Raw genomic sequence first — 15,858 nt, forward strand, 5'->3', positions numbered from 1 at the left:
CCCCCAGCATTACAAAGAAGCTAAGGTGTTGCAGAAAGAGCTTGCCAGGGACTTGTTTACATCAGCTGTCTTAAAAAGAAGGGGAGAAGGGGAGAAAGAGAGTGAAGCTCACACACAGATTTTTGTGTTTTCAGCAGAATGTAACAGCTCAGAACTGGGGGAAGGAGACTTAATAGATAATAACAAGTATGGAAGGAATTGTTAGTCTCACTATGGGCAGCAACATATCAAAAGTTATGTTTGAGTGGAATACCCCTTTAAGGCAGGAAATATGCACTTTACAGTTGTTTTGAAGATAAAGAAGATAAAGTGATGATGTTCAGATACTTTAACCTATTAGAAGTTCCATATCTACTGAATATATATAGTATATGCAATATTAAAAAAATGTTTTAGACTTTATACCAAAATACTGCTATATACTGACAGGGCCGGAGCAAGTGAGTAACAAAACGGATAATGAAAGCTGCGAGGTAGACACAGTAATATATGCTATATTTACATTACTCAGGGAAAGCCCTGACATTGATGGTTGCTTGCTGTAACAAGCTAGGGAAGAACAAAATCACTTTCTGGCAGATCTTTCAAATAATATTAAATTCTGGCAGGTGAACAATAGTGCTGTAATGAGCACTGAATGGCACTGGTACAGAAAATTCTGCATTGTCTATTGCTGTCAACGTAAGAGGGAACCAAGCTCAGTATAAACATCAGGCGCTTCTTGCACTTGTACACAGTTTTTAAAGAAACTTGGCAGGGAAGTTGTTCCAAACAACTAGAAGAGCTAACCATACTTTGGTGCAGAGGTAGGAAACCTTGGCTCTCCAGCTGTTGCAAAATTACAACTCCCATCATGCCTGGACAGACAAAGCTTTAGCTGGAGCACCAAGGTTCCCTACCCCTGCTTTGGTGGATGTAGACTACCTTAAAGGAGAAGTCCAGCGGAAATTATTGTATTGCCCCCCAAAAGTTATACAAATCACCAATATACACTTATGGGAAATACTCATAAAGTGCTTTTTCCCTGCACTTACTACTTCATCAAAGCTCCACTTCCTGGATAACATGGTGATGTCACTTCCTGGATAACATGGTGATGTCACTTCCTGGATAAAATGGTGATGTCACTTCCTGGATAACATGGTGATGTCCCAACCCTACTCCCAGAGCTGTGCGGGCTGTGGCTGCTGGAGAGGATGATGACAGGGGGACACTGAGGGACACAGGGCACTGGAGGGACACTGAGCCTCCCTCTGGCATCATCCTCTCCAGCAGCCACAGCCCGCACAGCTCTGGGAGTTGGGTTGTGACATCACCATGTTATCCAGGAAGTGACATCACCATGTTATCCAGGAAGTGACATCACCATTTTATCCAGGAAGTGACATTACCATTATCCAGGAAGTGATATCACCATTTTATCCAGGAAGTGACATCACCATGTTATCCAGGAAGTGACATCACCATGTAATCCAGGAAGTGAAGCCTTGATGCAGTAGTAAGTGCAGGGAAAAAGCACTTTATAAGCATTTCCCTTAATAAAAGTATATCGGTAATTTGTATGACTTTTTTTTTTTTTGGGGGGGGGGGGGGGCAACACAATACTTTCAACAGACTTCTTTAAATCCTTCTGGCTCTTCATGTTTAATCAGTGATATTGAGATCAGGGCTCTGTGAAAGCCATATCATCCCTTCCAGGACTCCGTGTTCTTCCTTGCACTGAAGATAGATGTTGATGACATTGGCTGGATGTTTGGGGTCATTGTTCTGCTGCAGAATAAAAATGTGGAGCCAATCAGATGCGACTCTGATGGGACACATCAGAATCGAGATACAGCCCAAAGACGACCTTGAAAACAGGGATGCAGCCATATGCCATAATCTGTATCCATGTTTTCTGTATCCTCCTTCTCTACAGAATGGGCAGACAGCAGAATTCAGTTCTTCAGATTCATACAAACATTAACAAAGCCGGCTTAGCACATCTTTACTGCTCACTCGATGGGCAGACCGAGGGCATGGCAAGAAAGGGAGCAGAGGTGGTCCTCTCCTGCCCCTGATATATCTTAATATCATTATTGATTTTCCATATTTATGAAGGAAGCACTCTGCCTTCTTTCCCCATCTCCCCCTGCCATGTTTTCGGTGACAGGCTGCTATTTGTTCATAGCAACCTGTCAAACCGCCACCCTGAGGAGCAGGAGGATCACCTACCTCACTCATAAATATTAGTCTATTGTTTTCTTTTAGCCCTTATATAAGCCTTAAAGGAGTTATTCAGCGCTACAAAAACATGGCCACTCCCCCCCCTTGTTTCCAGTTCAGGTGCGGTTTGCAATTAAGCTCCATTTACTTTAATAGAACCGAGTTTGAAACCCCACCCAATCTAGAGACAAGAGAGGGTGAAAAGTGGCCATGTTTTTGTAGCGCTGGATAACCCCTTTATACGAAAAGTCTGGTGATTTTGAAAATCCGGTAGCCGGCAAGTGCTGGCGAGAATATAATGATGAGTACCAACTAACCCCTTCCCGTGCCCTCGTTGAGCAACTGGACCGCCAGAAGGCAGTTTCCCCCAAGCGTCCCACCCCAGTCACTGACTGCCTGAGCTGCCAGTCAGTAGCCGGGTTGTGAAGTGTACACCTCGGAGATCCCAGAGCCCGGCGGGGGTCCCGAGGCATGGGGAGAGGTAAGTTCAGACTTGTTATCAAATTCCAGCCACCCCTGCTGGCTGCCGGATTTTCAAAGCCGCCGGACTACTCCTTTAACAATGCAAACTATTTTTTGTTTTCTGGGTTTTAGAGCTTTGGACCTGTAGTTGTAATATTCTGCCTTTCTCTATAACAGTATATTCAGCTTACAGATACACTTTAGGTATACTGTATATCTTGCTCACATGGCTTACTCAAGAACACAAGTCACTTGTATAATTTAATTGCATACCACGCATTTTAAGCCAATGTGTGAAAGTAGCTAAAAGCTTGAGATTATTACTATGTAAATGTTAAGAGGAGCACTAAGTATTTGTTACCACCTATTGCGTAGATTGTATACGTACTTATCACTATCATATTCATAAAGGGTTTGAGTTAGCTGTCCAGTCTTGCAATAAAGATCTCGGCAATATGCTGTTCCATTATGCATTGTTCATAATTTATTGTTTTACAGCATGCATAAATAATATTAGAGGATGCTTTGTACAATATTGTCTGGTCCTCGCAGGTTTCCAGATATATTGTTTTGTCTAAGCAGACCAAAAGTATGAAACACTTAGAATCCCAGATTCAATAATCCAGAGAAAGGGGAATGATAAAACAATGGTGTTTTATTCATTAGTTTGTAAAATATTTATGGAATAACATTTGGCTACATTTTTAAAAAATCATTTTACCAACACATTGCAAGAGTTCTTTTTTTGTTGCCAAGCAACGCATTGTTAAAAATTGAAAACTTATTTTTTTTTAACTGTTTGTAATACTAAACAGTATTTTTGCCAGACTGTAAAAAATTTGGGATGAGACATTTTAATTTAGCTTGGAAAGCGTATTGCTACGAGAAATATAAAAAAAGTCCAATAAAGGGAAGGAACCAATCAGCAGGATTGTGCCGATATGGTTCCCTGCAGCACAGTATAGAGCTACCGTGCAGCTCGCAGGGCATACCAGCCGCGGCTGCAACAGTAGCTTTATAAAGGTGAAAAAGAAGTTTTATAATGCTGGGAGAGGCAGAGAAAGGGGTGGCAACTAGTCATCTGGGCGGGGAGCTGCCCGTGACTAGTCACCGCTACCTGTCTGTCAGTCAACCCCGTATTGCTCACTGACAGGCAGAGAGCTGTGACTAGTCACAGGTGGCTCCCTGCCCAGATGACTAGTTACCGCCCCAGCATGGCTGGTATACTCCGTGAGTAGCTCTATACTGTGCTGCAGGGAACCATATCGGCACAATTGTGCTGATTGGTTCCCTTTAAACTATATACAGTACACTTGTACTATAAATCTATTATAGAGAGAAGAGAAGAGGGAAAGAGGTGGGGGCGCCTCCTGGTGCAGTAAAAAATGGTCAGAGTGATAGACACAGAGGAAGCAGTGTTACACTCACCTAGTAGAGTTGTGCTAGGTTATAGGCACAACTCTATATCAGGCTTATAGGGTAGGGACACCGCAGCTCCTGCCGGGGTACGTCCAAGGGAGTCGTACAGTCAGAAGAGATGTATCAGCCGCAGCAGGCTTTTAGGACCATGGGGGGTCCCGGCTTGAGTAGGGCGCAGATGTCCAATAACCACAGATTGAGGCGGTTATATCATGGAAGGGGGTTTATTAAAATCACGACGCGTTTCGGCCGCCAAATATAAGGTGGCCTTTCTCAAGTAGTACCTTGAGAAAGGCCACCTTATATTTGGCGGCCGAAACGCGTCGTGATTTTAATAAACCCCCTTCCATGATATAACCGCCTCAATCTGTGGTTATTGGACATCTGCGCCCTACTCAAGCCGGGACCCCCCATGGTCCTAAAAGCCTGCTGCGGCTGATACATAAATCTATTATAGCAGTGGTCTCCAACAGTTAGGAAAGTAGAATTTGCCATTATGCTGGGTGGAAGGTATAGTTTTCTACCAGTTGGAAAGCCACAGCCTGGATACAAGTATATTAAGGAAGTATATCTATATTTACAAGTATATCTATTTTACTTTATGATTAGTCTAATTTTTTAACCTTTGTTCTCCTTTAGAAGGAGCACAGGGCACAGGCTGTCTTAAAATACCCCAGGCCTAATAGGCTCTAAAGGAAGCTACATAGAAATAGATTGACTTGGTGCCTGACTGCTTTATTATTTGATCCTTTATGCTCATAAAGGGAATAGTTGTAATTGGATTATATAATAAATCGAGTTACATCAGGTTAATCAAAGCTGAAGTTTCTCCAGTGGTTACTTTTGGTTGGTAGTAATTTATGCAATGTGTGTATTATTGTCTTGTGTCATATATATGTAAATGTGATAGACTACTTTAGTTTTGTATAAATGCATTCTCCTAGGTTTTTTATTAGACATTTGGGAACCAGATTCGTTTTGCTTTGTACGAAACTCTGGCTTCCCGCTCTGTGCAGATGCTTAGGCTTCCCGCTCTGTGCAGAGGCTTAGGCTTCCCGCTCTGTGCAGATGCTTAGGCTTCCCGCTCTGTGCAGATGCTTAGGCTTCCCGCTCTGTGCAGAGGCTTAGGCTTCCCGCTCTGTGCAGATGCTTAGGCTTCCCGCTCTGTGCAGAGGCTTAGGCTTCCCGCTCTGTGCAGAGGCTTAGGCTTCCCGCTCTGTGCAGAGGCTTAGGCTTCCCGCTCTGTGCAGAGGCTTAGGCTTCCCGCTCTGTGCAGAGGCTTAGGCTTCCCGCTCTGTGCAGAGGCTTAGGCTTCCCGCTCTGTGCAGAGGCTTAGGCTTCCCGCTCTGTGCAGAGGCTTAGGCTTCCCGCTCTGTGCAGAAGCTTAGGCTTCCCCCTCTGTGCAGAGGCTTAGGCTTCCCGCTCTGTGCAGAGGCTTAGGCTTCCCGCTCTGTGCAGAGGCTTAGGCTTCCCGCTCTCTGCAGAGGCTTAGGCTTCCCGCTCTGTGGAGAGGCTTAGGCTTCCCGCTCTCTGCAGAGGCTTAGGCTTCCCGCTCTCTGCAGAGGTAGGATACCGCCCAGGGAACATCTGGAAAATGCCTTGAAAACATGGATTCAGCCATGTTTTCCAGGTGGTCCCTGGGCGGTATCCTCCCTCTTCACAAAGTGGAAAGCCTGAGGGATATGAGCACAGATCAGTACTTTTGTACAAAGCAAAACGCATCTGGTTCTCTCATTTCTACTTTTTTATCACCCAAGCCATGTTCACACACAGTAAAAAAAGCAAAATATGGCTGTTTTTATCCTCTATTACGTTATGTTGACATTTATCAAGGGCTTTGTGCCGATATTTAGGTGAATAATTGGATTTTGCACCCATTTTTAACTCTTTTTATAAACAAGTATTCGACGAGTGAATATTTTTTAGATGCAACTTTTTTTTTTTTTTTTTAAATCTGCCTATATTGAGTACTTATCCAAATATTTGTTTAATCCAGGATTAATGCCCAATTATTTATTTGCAACTTTTTAAAAAGTCTCACAAACTAGTGTAGGGCTACGTCTGCTCCGCTCCTGGTTTTGGTTGAAAAAATTGTGACCAAAATACTGAGCAAAATACTGTGTGCGAACGTAGCCTTGAAGTCTATGGGGAATTGACCATCAGTGCACACACAGTAGAGAAAAACTCTGTAATTAAAGGAGAAGTCTGGTGAAAATTTTTATTAAAGTATTGTATTGCCCCCCAAAAGATATACAAATCCCCAATATACACTTATTACGGGAAATGCTTATAAAGTGCTTTTTTCCCTGCACTTACTACTACTAAAAATCTTGCCAGGGGGTACTATTCCTAATGATGAGGAGGGTGGGAAGGGTAGAAAGGCCACGCTAGTATGACACAGCGCTGCAGATTAAAAGATATTTTTTTGTCTCTTACCAAGGCACCGGACACATTTAAAAAAAACAATGATACTAGTGGTTTGGTGGGGTGGGTTGGTTGATACAGACTCGCTTTAAATAAAAAAAGAAGCCTACAATGCAAGATGAGAATAAGAAATACAATTTTAACTTCAACGTTAAATGGACAGCAGTTAGCCTTGCTTCATGCATAGTGCTGATGCATTAAATCTTGTTAAGCATTGTTGTAATTAGTGACAACATTTCTGAACTCATGACCCTCTTCACTAGATGTGCTAGAATTTTTTTTTTTATATGGATGTAAAATAATTGATTTGTTACATGAAGTACAATTCATTTTAGTCCAGTGTGTGTCTTGTTCGCTAAAGGTTAAGAATCAATAATTTATTACGAAAATGTCAGGATATTAGAAAGTGTACTTTTGCCTTGTCTAACTTGAGTTATTTAAATAAATGCTTTTATCTTTCGATCAATTGCACTTTTTTTTTTGTTCTATTCACATTTTTCCCACCAGAAAACATTTAAATAGTGATGAAATAGCATGTATCATAAATTGTTGTTTTTATTTTATTTTTAATATTTTACTAGCAATTTAGTCAAATGTAGCCAGGGAGAAGCTACAGTAAGGCTGGGTTCACACTACGTTTTTGCAATGTTTTTTTTTTTTTTTTTAAATCCATTTTTTGCAAAAAACGGATAGAAAAAGCTGATGCATGTGTGTACATCAGTTTTGATCCTTTTTTCCATTGACTTCCATTATAAAAGAAATGGATCAAAACAGATACGTTATTTTTAATGGACACAAATATGGGGTCGACCACGGATCCGTTTTTTTTTTTTTATAATGGAAGTTAATTAAAAAAAGGATTAAAACGAATGCACACACTTGCATCCGTTTTTTCCATCCGTTTTCCATCTGTTTTTTTTTTGCAAAAAACAGATTGCAAAAACGGATTGCAAAAGCGTACTGTGAACCCAGCCTAAATGACAATTTTTCCACTGTTGAGTAGACTTGCCAAACTGTTCGGATTCGGTAATGTTCTCTGAACTCAAACACTCGGCATATGACTCCATGCATAGTTGGATACTGTCTATGGCTCTTTCTATGTTTTTCAGGACTCCCTAAGGTGGCATCTGACTTCTGCAGCTGCTGAGAGCCAAATGCCGAGCAAAAGTTCTGCTAGTTTGCTCAACATTACTTATGAATTATATGCAATAATTTATTGATATGTTATTTCCACTAAATTAAATCCTTCCTAAAAAATGAACTGTTTCTTAGCATAGCTACTGTATGTTAAACAGATTTGGAAGTCATTGGCTGTCTTCCTACATTATAAGGACGCTTTTAGGCTATGTTCCCACAACGGGAAAAAATTTGTGCCAAAAGACTTCTTAAAATAATGATCATTATTTGTGGCAATCATTATTAATAGTTGGCCATCTTTTGGCGCTAAAATAATGGCTGTCCTGAACATTATAGCCATAATGTGTAAATATACTCTAAAGGCATCCTGTTCGGTCCTTTTTTTACTTTTTTTTTCTATAAAACAGCAGGACCTCCGATAGAATTAAAAATACCAATATATACAGAGTCTGGATTATAATCAGTGGAAAAAATATACAAAAATATGTTTGATTCATCAGAGTTTGTAATTTTTAGCATGAAACAGATTTCACCCGTTATCTGTTTTTCTTTCACTAGCATTTTACGAGGGCTAAAACTGGTGCACGGCACTAAAAAAAAATAAATGTACAGGGTTAACAAAATGAAACCTCCCCAACTCTCCCCAGCTCTGGATGACCTGCTGCTCTAAATAAGACAAAGAAAACTTCAGATAATGCAACTGTCATTAATCCAGAAAAGAAAAAATTGTACAAAAAGTTGTCGATACTGTATGTGGCAGTGTAGCAGTAACAGTATTTTATTTAATAAACAGATGCATGGGTGATCAGCTGTTATTTCCCAACAGTATGGACTCCTCACTCACCTTATCTCCCCCTATGTGACTTCTAAGTTGTGGGAACTACCAGGACAGACCTGCATTAGTGACAGATGTGTTGCTGCATTCAGTAGTGGAAAACTTGGTGAATCGAGAGCATTGGTGAAAACCAATGGGTAGAAATGATCGAACATCGGGAAATCGCAGGTTCGATTGAACTGAAATATTCTTGAACCTGCTGCATTTGATTGTTGATGCTGTTCCGGTCCGTGCGGAAGGAGGAGCGTGCCCGGGGACTGCCTGGAATCCCGGAATTCAAGGTGGTCCCTAGGCACTCTCCTCCTTCCCCACTTACCAGGAAGGCATCAGCAATCAAATGCAGCAGGTTTGAGAATGTTCGAGTTCGATTGAACCTACGATTTCCCGATGTTCGATCATCTCTTCCAATGGGGACATATTGAACATTGTAGCAGGATTTGCATAGCTACAGTGCTACCTATCACCTGTCAGAGCAGCAGAAGGTCCTTCAGAGCCCTCTGAGTTGTGGAAGTTTCATTTTGCTAACTCTGTATAGTCATTAACAATAACCCCATACACATTAGCTTATATTTGGATCATATTTTCAATGTAATACTGCACTCTATCAAAGTTATACACAGTGTGGAATAATGCTCGTAATTGATTACGGCCATTCAAATAACAAACATGTTCATTATTTACAACTGGCTTTAACAAACTCTGCAGTTTTTTTTACCAACTGTTCACACATTGCTTTACTTTTAATCAAAATTAGGGTTGTATTTAGCTTATATGTTATTGAGTGTGAACCTAGCCTTAGGCTTGACATTTGTTTTCCCTTTAGGGGACTTAAAGATGTGATTACTGCATTGTACTTTTTCTGTCAGTTTTCCTCCAATTGAAACCAATAATAGCTGCCAGTGCCCCACAGAAATCATCAATATGTTGCAGACGCATTGTGGGCAGGTTGAAGTGATACAATCAACTATCTTAATACTTTGGATGCTATTGACCATGGAATGTGGGGAATTATTGTGCTGACATCGGAGTTTATTTTATCATTTGCAATTGCATTCTGAGCCCGGCTGTACATAACAACTGGCTCGGGTTTATGATTTTGTTGATTCAGTTTCTGAGTCCACACAGCGCCATTGCCAACAAGTTAACCGCCCTTACTCTGCAATGTATATTTACAACACAGAGCTTAAAGGGGTTAAAAATGCCTTTGTTAGACATTCAGTGCAGATGGATATTCATTTATTCGAAAATCAGGCTTTATTTACACATGGAGCTATGGCTTAGCATCTGGGCACCTCCACCCAGCAACTCAGGAAGCCAAGCCTAATATGCCAATCAGGACTGAATGGAAGAGGAGAGGAAATAAGCTGGTCTGTGCATTTTTCTATGGATCCATAGCCTGTCCACAGAGAAATAAACAACACTGTGGTTTTACGATAAATTGGTAAATGTAACGGCTGAGCATAGCGGATCTGCTAAACCTCCACAAGAGATGGTGTAAGCCCCACCAGGGAATGGGGTCTAAGGGGCTGCTGGTCTTCACCAGAGGGCAGAATGGGCTTGCTGCGTCAGGCAACCCCCAGGTCGCTACTGCTGGCACAACTTGTATGTGGAGGTTGTCCAGGTGTATCGCAGCACTGATGAGTGGTACAGGGACATAGTCAGGGACAGGCAAGAAGGTCAGGGCAGGCGGCAGGCAATACATAGTCATAAAACAGAAGCGAGGGAACTGGTACACTGTAACGGTTGAACAGACAAAGAAACACTTTTCTATAGACAATGGTCACTAAAGTTACAGTAAGAGGCACGTGTATATATAGGTGTAAGAATAGGCCCGCACCCGATTAGGGTCACTGGCCCTTGAATTCATAGCAGAGCCCGGGGGTACGTGCCAGCCTGAGGAAGGGTCGTTCAAGAGACCCAGCCAGGAGAAAGAACAGAGGTAGGCGAGTGTCTATAGCCGGGAGCAGCAGTGCAGCCATGGTCGGCATACGAGCCTCAGGTGTGACAGTAAAATAGATATTTGTGAATAAAATAAGTCATGTGTCACTTAGTCACCAGCAAAATTTTAAAAATGTACATTTCAGAAGTCTAGTTTCACTACATTTCTTCATCAAAAATGGTGTAATGTAATATTGGCGACGAGCTAATAACCGGCCGGAGGATCTTTCGGCCCACAGAGTTATGATGCGGGCGCTTCAGTGCGCGCCCGCATCAGAACTCCCCACTGCACGCTATGAAGCTTGCAGCCATAGCCGCTCGTCTCATAATGTGCATTGACGTGGTTTTCTACGGCTGCTATTCACTGAATAGCGGCTGCAGAAAACTGAAATGTCAGTTGTTTGCGTTGCCGCTAGGGGTCAAGGCCGGAGCGTATACTATGTATATACTATGTATGTGTATATACGCTCCGGGCGGGATCCCATAGACACCAGCCAACATATTTTCTCGTATTAACTGCGCCAGTTGTGTGAATACGTTGTGAGAACGTAGCCTAACACACAAATTTAAATACCAGCAAACTTCAATGATAGAATCCCAAGCAGATGTGTGACAAACACAAAGCTTTTAGCAAAATTAAGAGATTATTTAATATTATCTGATCTTGGTTGCACAGAGTTAATTTTTTTCCCCTGAAGACATAAAATATTGTGCACTTACTTTTTCCAGCCAGGGAGTCTCAAATTATAGCGCGGTAGCATTTTTAATTTGCTAGCTATCATTTAACTTGGTAACCTTATTGATTATAGTTGGAGTGAGGCCTTATGTCAAAAGACTTGAGCTATAAACAACAGGCATGCATAACATTGCTGTGTATTGTATTCTCTGTAGTAAATCCTGTCTTACAAGCAATGACATTGTACAAGATAATACAGTAACACAATAGCAGGCAATTAACTTTACAAAAAGTAAAAAAAAAGTGCTAATATCATGATATTGTTGCTTTTATGCTCAGTTACAAGAGTTAGTAGTAGTGTTGAACAGAGAGGCCAAAGTAGTGTTGAGCAGAGAGGCCGAACAGTTTGGCCTCTCTGCTTAACACTATTGGGCTATGTTCACACAGTGTATTAACAACAGCCATTGTTTGACACGGCCGTTGATTGCCCAGTCAAACAACGCATCCTCCCCGCATTGCCGTGCCCCGAGCCTCCCGCTGCTCGCCCTCTTTTCCCGGGGCCATTTTGTGTTGGTGTCATCGGAGTGGGGGGCAGGCCTCATATTATCCTTCCCTACGTCTTTCTACTGAATGGGAGAGAAAAGGCTATTGGTGCATTTGCGCACCAGCAGCCTTTTCATTGGCCCTGATTGGCTGAGCAAGCTGGAAGCTATGTGATGCGTATCAGCCAATGAAAAAGTTGCCAGAGCACATGCACTCCAGAAGCCTTTTCTCTCCCATTCACATTCACTGGAACCTGGTCATGAGATCCAAAGATGCTGCCTGGAGCTGATGGGGACACGGTGGGTGGAATATCCAAGCGGTGATCATCACCAGAGGGATGGTAAGTATGAAATGTATGTGTTTCGTTTTTTTTTTTTTTAGAATTCTCCTTTAAGACCTATTAGGCCCACCCCTATTCTGTTCGCCAGATTTACTAAAAGGAGCTCAGGTAAATCCGGCGGGACCCAGGCCTGCCGCACGGTGAGTGCAGAAATCTACACCTTACGCCACAGTGAAGGTAAGAATCTGAGTGTACACCAAGGGCGTAGGTTTCATAGCGTCTAGATTCTGGAGAACAGTTATGACAAGATGAGACAAATTGTTTTTATTTTTTACTTCCTCTAGACCAACATTGCAGGATAATGAATTGGAGAGATATCACCCTTTTTTAGGCTTACAAACTATGTTACTGGTCATCCCAATTCAGGTGAGGAGATCTGTACTGCATGTGTAGTGTCCAGGAGTTGGGGGTTTCCCCAAGGTTGGGCAGAGAATGGACCCTCTATTATATTAACATAGATTTATTAATATATTGGTTATTCTGTATTGTGTTATATAGAGGAGCCATGCTGGAGATGGGCCATCTTTATTACTCACACTGCTCTCAGAGAGTTACCACAGCAACACCAGCTCCCTCCTTAGTGTACTACACTAGCTCGAATAAAGGGCCAGAAAGAGGGCGGAGCTATTTAATAATGGAGATAGTGTGACATATGGGAGGTGATGAGCCAAGGAGTTTATTTTATTGATGTACTTACCAAGATGGCGACCCTGAGCTAGTTACTCATCAAGGTATTCACACTAAAGGGAAACTTCTTGACATACTCTTAGTATATTCTGGAAACACGAAATGTTGTGGCTTATGGTCCAGTCCAGACTCCCATTCTACTGGGTTGTGGTTCACTATCTACCAGCATACAAAAGGGCGACTCCACCCATACACAGGGCCGGATTAAAGGGAGGCCACCCAGGGCACGTGCCCCGGGCCTCCACCACTTGGGGGCCCCCACCAGCCTGAACCCGGAAGCAGGGTTTCGAGTTCAGGCTGGTGGATCTGTAGTGATCTACAGTAACCCCCAGCGGAGCCCAACTGGTGGTGGGTGCGTAGGGGCCATGGGGCTGGTAGGGGTCGAGTGGGACGATTAGTGCCCCGCATCCATGTCCCTGTAGGAGCGTGCAAATCTTCTCCTGCAGGCTGCGCGCGATGAAATGGTGTCATTGCACGGCCCGCAGGAGAAGATGTGCCACACAGGAGGCCCCGGAGATCAGAGCTCCCTCACCTGCTTCTCCTGGATGTGGCTGAACCCGTCCCCCTCCAGAAGAAACCTGCTCTAATGCTTCTACTTTGTGGGTGCTCTTTACTGCATCAGCTAGTGTATGTGATTGGGAACTGCAGATGGGACCTAGACTTCTAAGTCCTGATTCTGCCCATGATTCATAACTGCATATGCTAGCTGTAGTGGATAAGAGCAGATTCTCACATCACGTTATTAACACAATAACAATATGAGAACACGCCTTGATACTCACCCCTCCCCACTCCTGTCTCTAGGCCTGGCACCTTCCTCAAGTGACCATCACATGCACAACAGAGGAGGATGCTGAGCCATACAGCCAGGAGCGAGGAGGGGTACATGCTAAGTCCCCAACAGTAAGCAACCATCTGTATAGATCACTAAATAGTTTTTAGTTTTTTTTTTGGGGGGGGGGGGGGATGAGGGGCCCCCAACAAAATTGTCGCCTGGGGCCTCCACCAACCTTAATCTGGCCCTGCCCATACATAACAACAATTTTCATTGTAACATCAGTGACCCATCTCTGGCAGTCGGCCATATTGAAAGATATTAAGCATAAAGAAACTGTTCATGTTATATACTGCTTATGCAAGTAAAAGTCACTGTTGCACCTCACTGCCTCGACTTCATGTTGTCTGATTTTCTCTGCACCTCATCACCATCAGGGGCTTCTCTATTAACATCTAAGGCAGAAGTAATAGAGAAGCCCCAGGGGGAACTACAAGCACCATCATCACCAAACACCTAGGTGCAGCCCCCTCTATAACCTCTGTGGCAGGATTTACCTCAGGAAGAGGGAGAGAGTTTTTAGCACTCGGCCTGTGACAGGATATATCTACATGTATTTATCATAACCTCCATCTTCCCTGAGATCCCCTCACTCCAGACTGCTACACATCTACAGCCAGCAGTGCTATTTCTCTTAACTTATCCTGCACAGCCCCTTCAGGTGAGAAAAGTGAAGACATTAAAGGGGTTGTCCGGGATTTTTCAATAAACTAGCATTGCATTGACCTCTGTGGGTGTTGCATATTCTACATACACTTCTATTTTTTATTAAGGCTATGTTCACACTACGTATATTTGAGGCTGTATGTTTGAGGCTGTATAGCAACCAAAACCAGGAGTGGATTGAAAACACAGAAAGGATCTGTTCACATAATGTTGTAATTGAGTGGATGGCCGTCATTTAATGGCAAATATTTGCTGTTATTTTAAAACAACGGCTGTTGTATTGAAATAATGGAAGTTATTTACCGTTATATGGCGGCCATCCATTCAATTTGTGGACAGAGCATTTCTGTGTTTTCAATCCACTCCTGGTTTTGGTTGCTATGAGGACCTGACATGAGGACCAAATACAGCCTCAAATATACATAGTGTGAACCCAGCCTTAGAGCGCTTACTGTGTTCTCAGGCTCAGTCACATGACCACTCTGCCTGTGTTTTCTTTACTTCCTGTGATGTCACGTTCCCTTTCTGTTTCCTGTTCCTGCCAGTGAGGGAACAGTGAGTCATCAGGTGGGTGGGGTTATTCATATATTTCTTTAGCCCCACCCCAAACATCTAACTGACATCTGAGCCCAGAAGAAACTGCAGCAGTAAGGAGAGCAGGACAGACTACTCTCTGTACAGCACTGCAGCATAGGTTGGAGCTATAAACAGTAAATAAAGGAACTATGGGGTGATTTATCCAAATTTATGCAGAGGAACAGGGAAGCAGTTGCCCATAGCAACCAGTCAGATTCTAGGTTTCATTTTTCAAGGACTTTCTAAAAATGAAAGAAGCAATCTGATTGGTTGCTATGGGCAACTGCTCCTCTGCACAGACTTTGCTAAATCTTCCCTATATTGTTACTATTGTAGTGTAAAGATGTACAGTGTTAGGGCAGTGCTGCTGCTGTGTGTAATATGGAGAGGAGAGAGGCTGCTGCTGTGTGTAATATGGAGAGGAGAGAGGCTGCTGCTGTGTGTAATATGGAGAGGAGAGAGGCTGCTGTGTGTAATATGGAGAGGAGAGGGGCTGCTGCTGTGTGTAATATGGAGAGGAGAGAGGCTGCTGCTGTGTGTAATATGGAGAGGAGAGAGGCTGCTGCTGTGTGTAATATGGAGAGGAGAGAGGCTGCTGCTGCTGTGTGTGATATGGAGAGGAGAGATGCTGCTTCACCTCATGTCATTTACCATTCTATCTATTTCTTGCTGAGGTAAACCTGCAGCAGAATCCTGCCTCATAGAACCCCCACCCACCTGTAGGATGGCTACTGTAGTGTATCTGTAATCCAGGACTAAAACTCCTAACGTACATGTGTGCTGGGGTTTGTAGTGCTGCAACAGATAGCACTACAAAGTAATTGGCAGACACTGAGCCGCCATGCTGCTCAAAAGGCATTTCTAGTAATACAGACATTTCCCTGCCTATGGGAAGGGGGTGTGGAGCTAGATTCAGAGAGAAGGGGGTGGAGCTATAGACATGCAGAGCTGTGATGTCAGTGCTGACCCCTGTGACCTGGAAGTTCTTTATGTAAACAAACACAAATCCAAAAGGCAGCAACAGAGGAGGATGGAGGCCCAGGGACACAGAGGAGGATGGAGGCCCAGGGACACAGAGGCAGATGGAGGCCCAGGGACACAGAGGAGGATGGAGG

This window comes from Dendropsophus ebraccatus, chromosome 6 (assembly GCF_027789765.1).
Source record: "Dendropsophus ebraccatus isolate aDenEbr1 chromosome 6, aDenEbr1.pat, whole genome shotgun sequence".
In the NCBI taxonomy this organism is placed as follows: domain Eukaryota; kingdom Metazoa; phylum Chordata; class Amphibia; order Anura; family Hylidae; genus Dendropsophus; species Dendropsophus ebraccatus.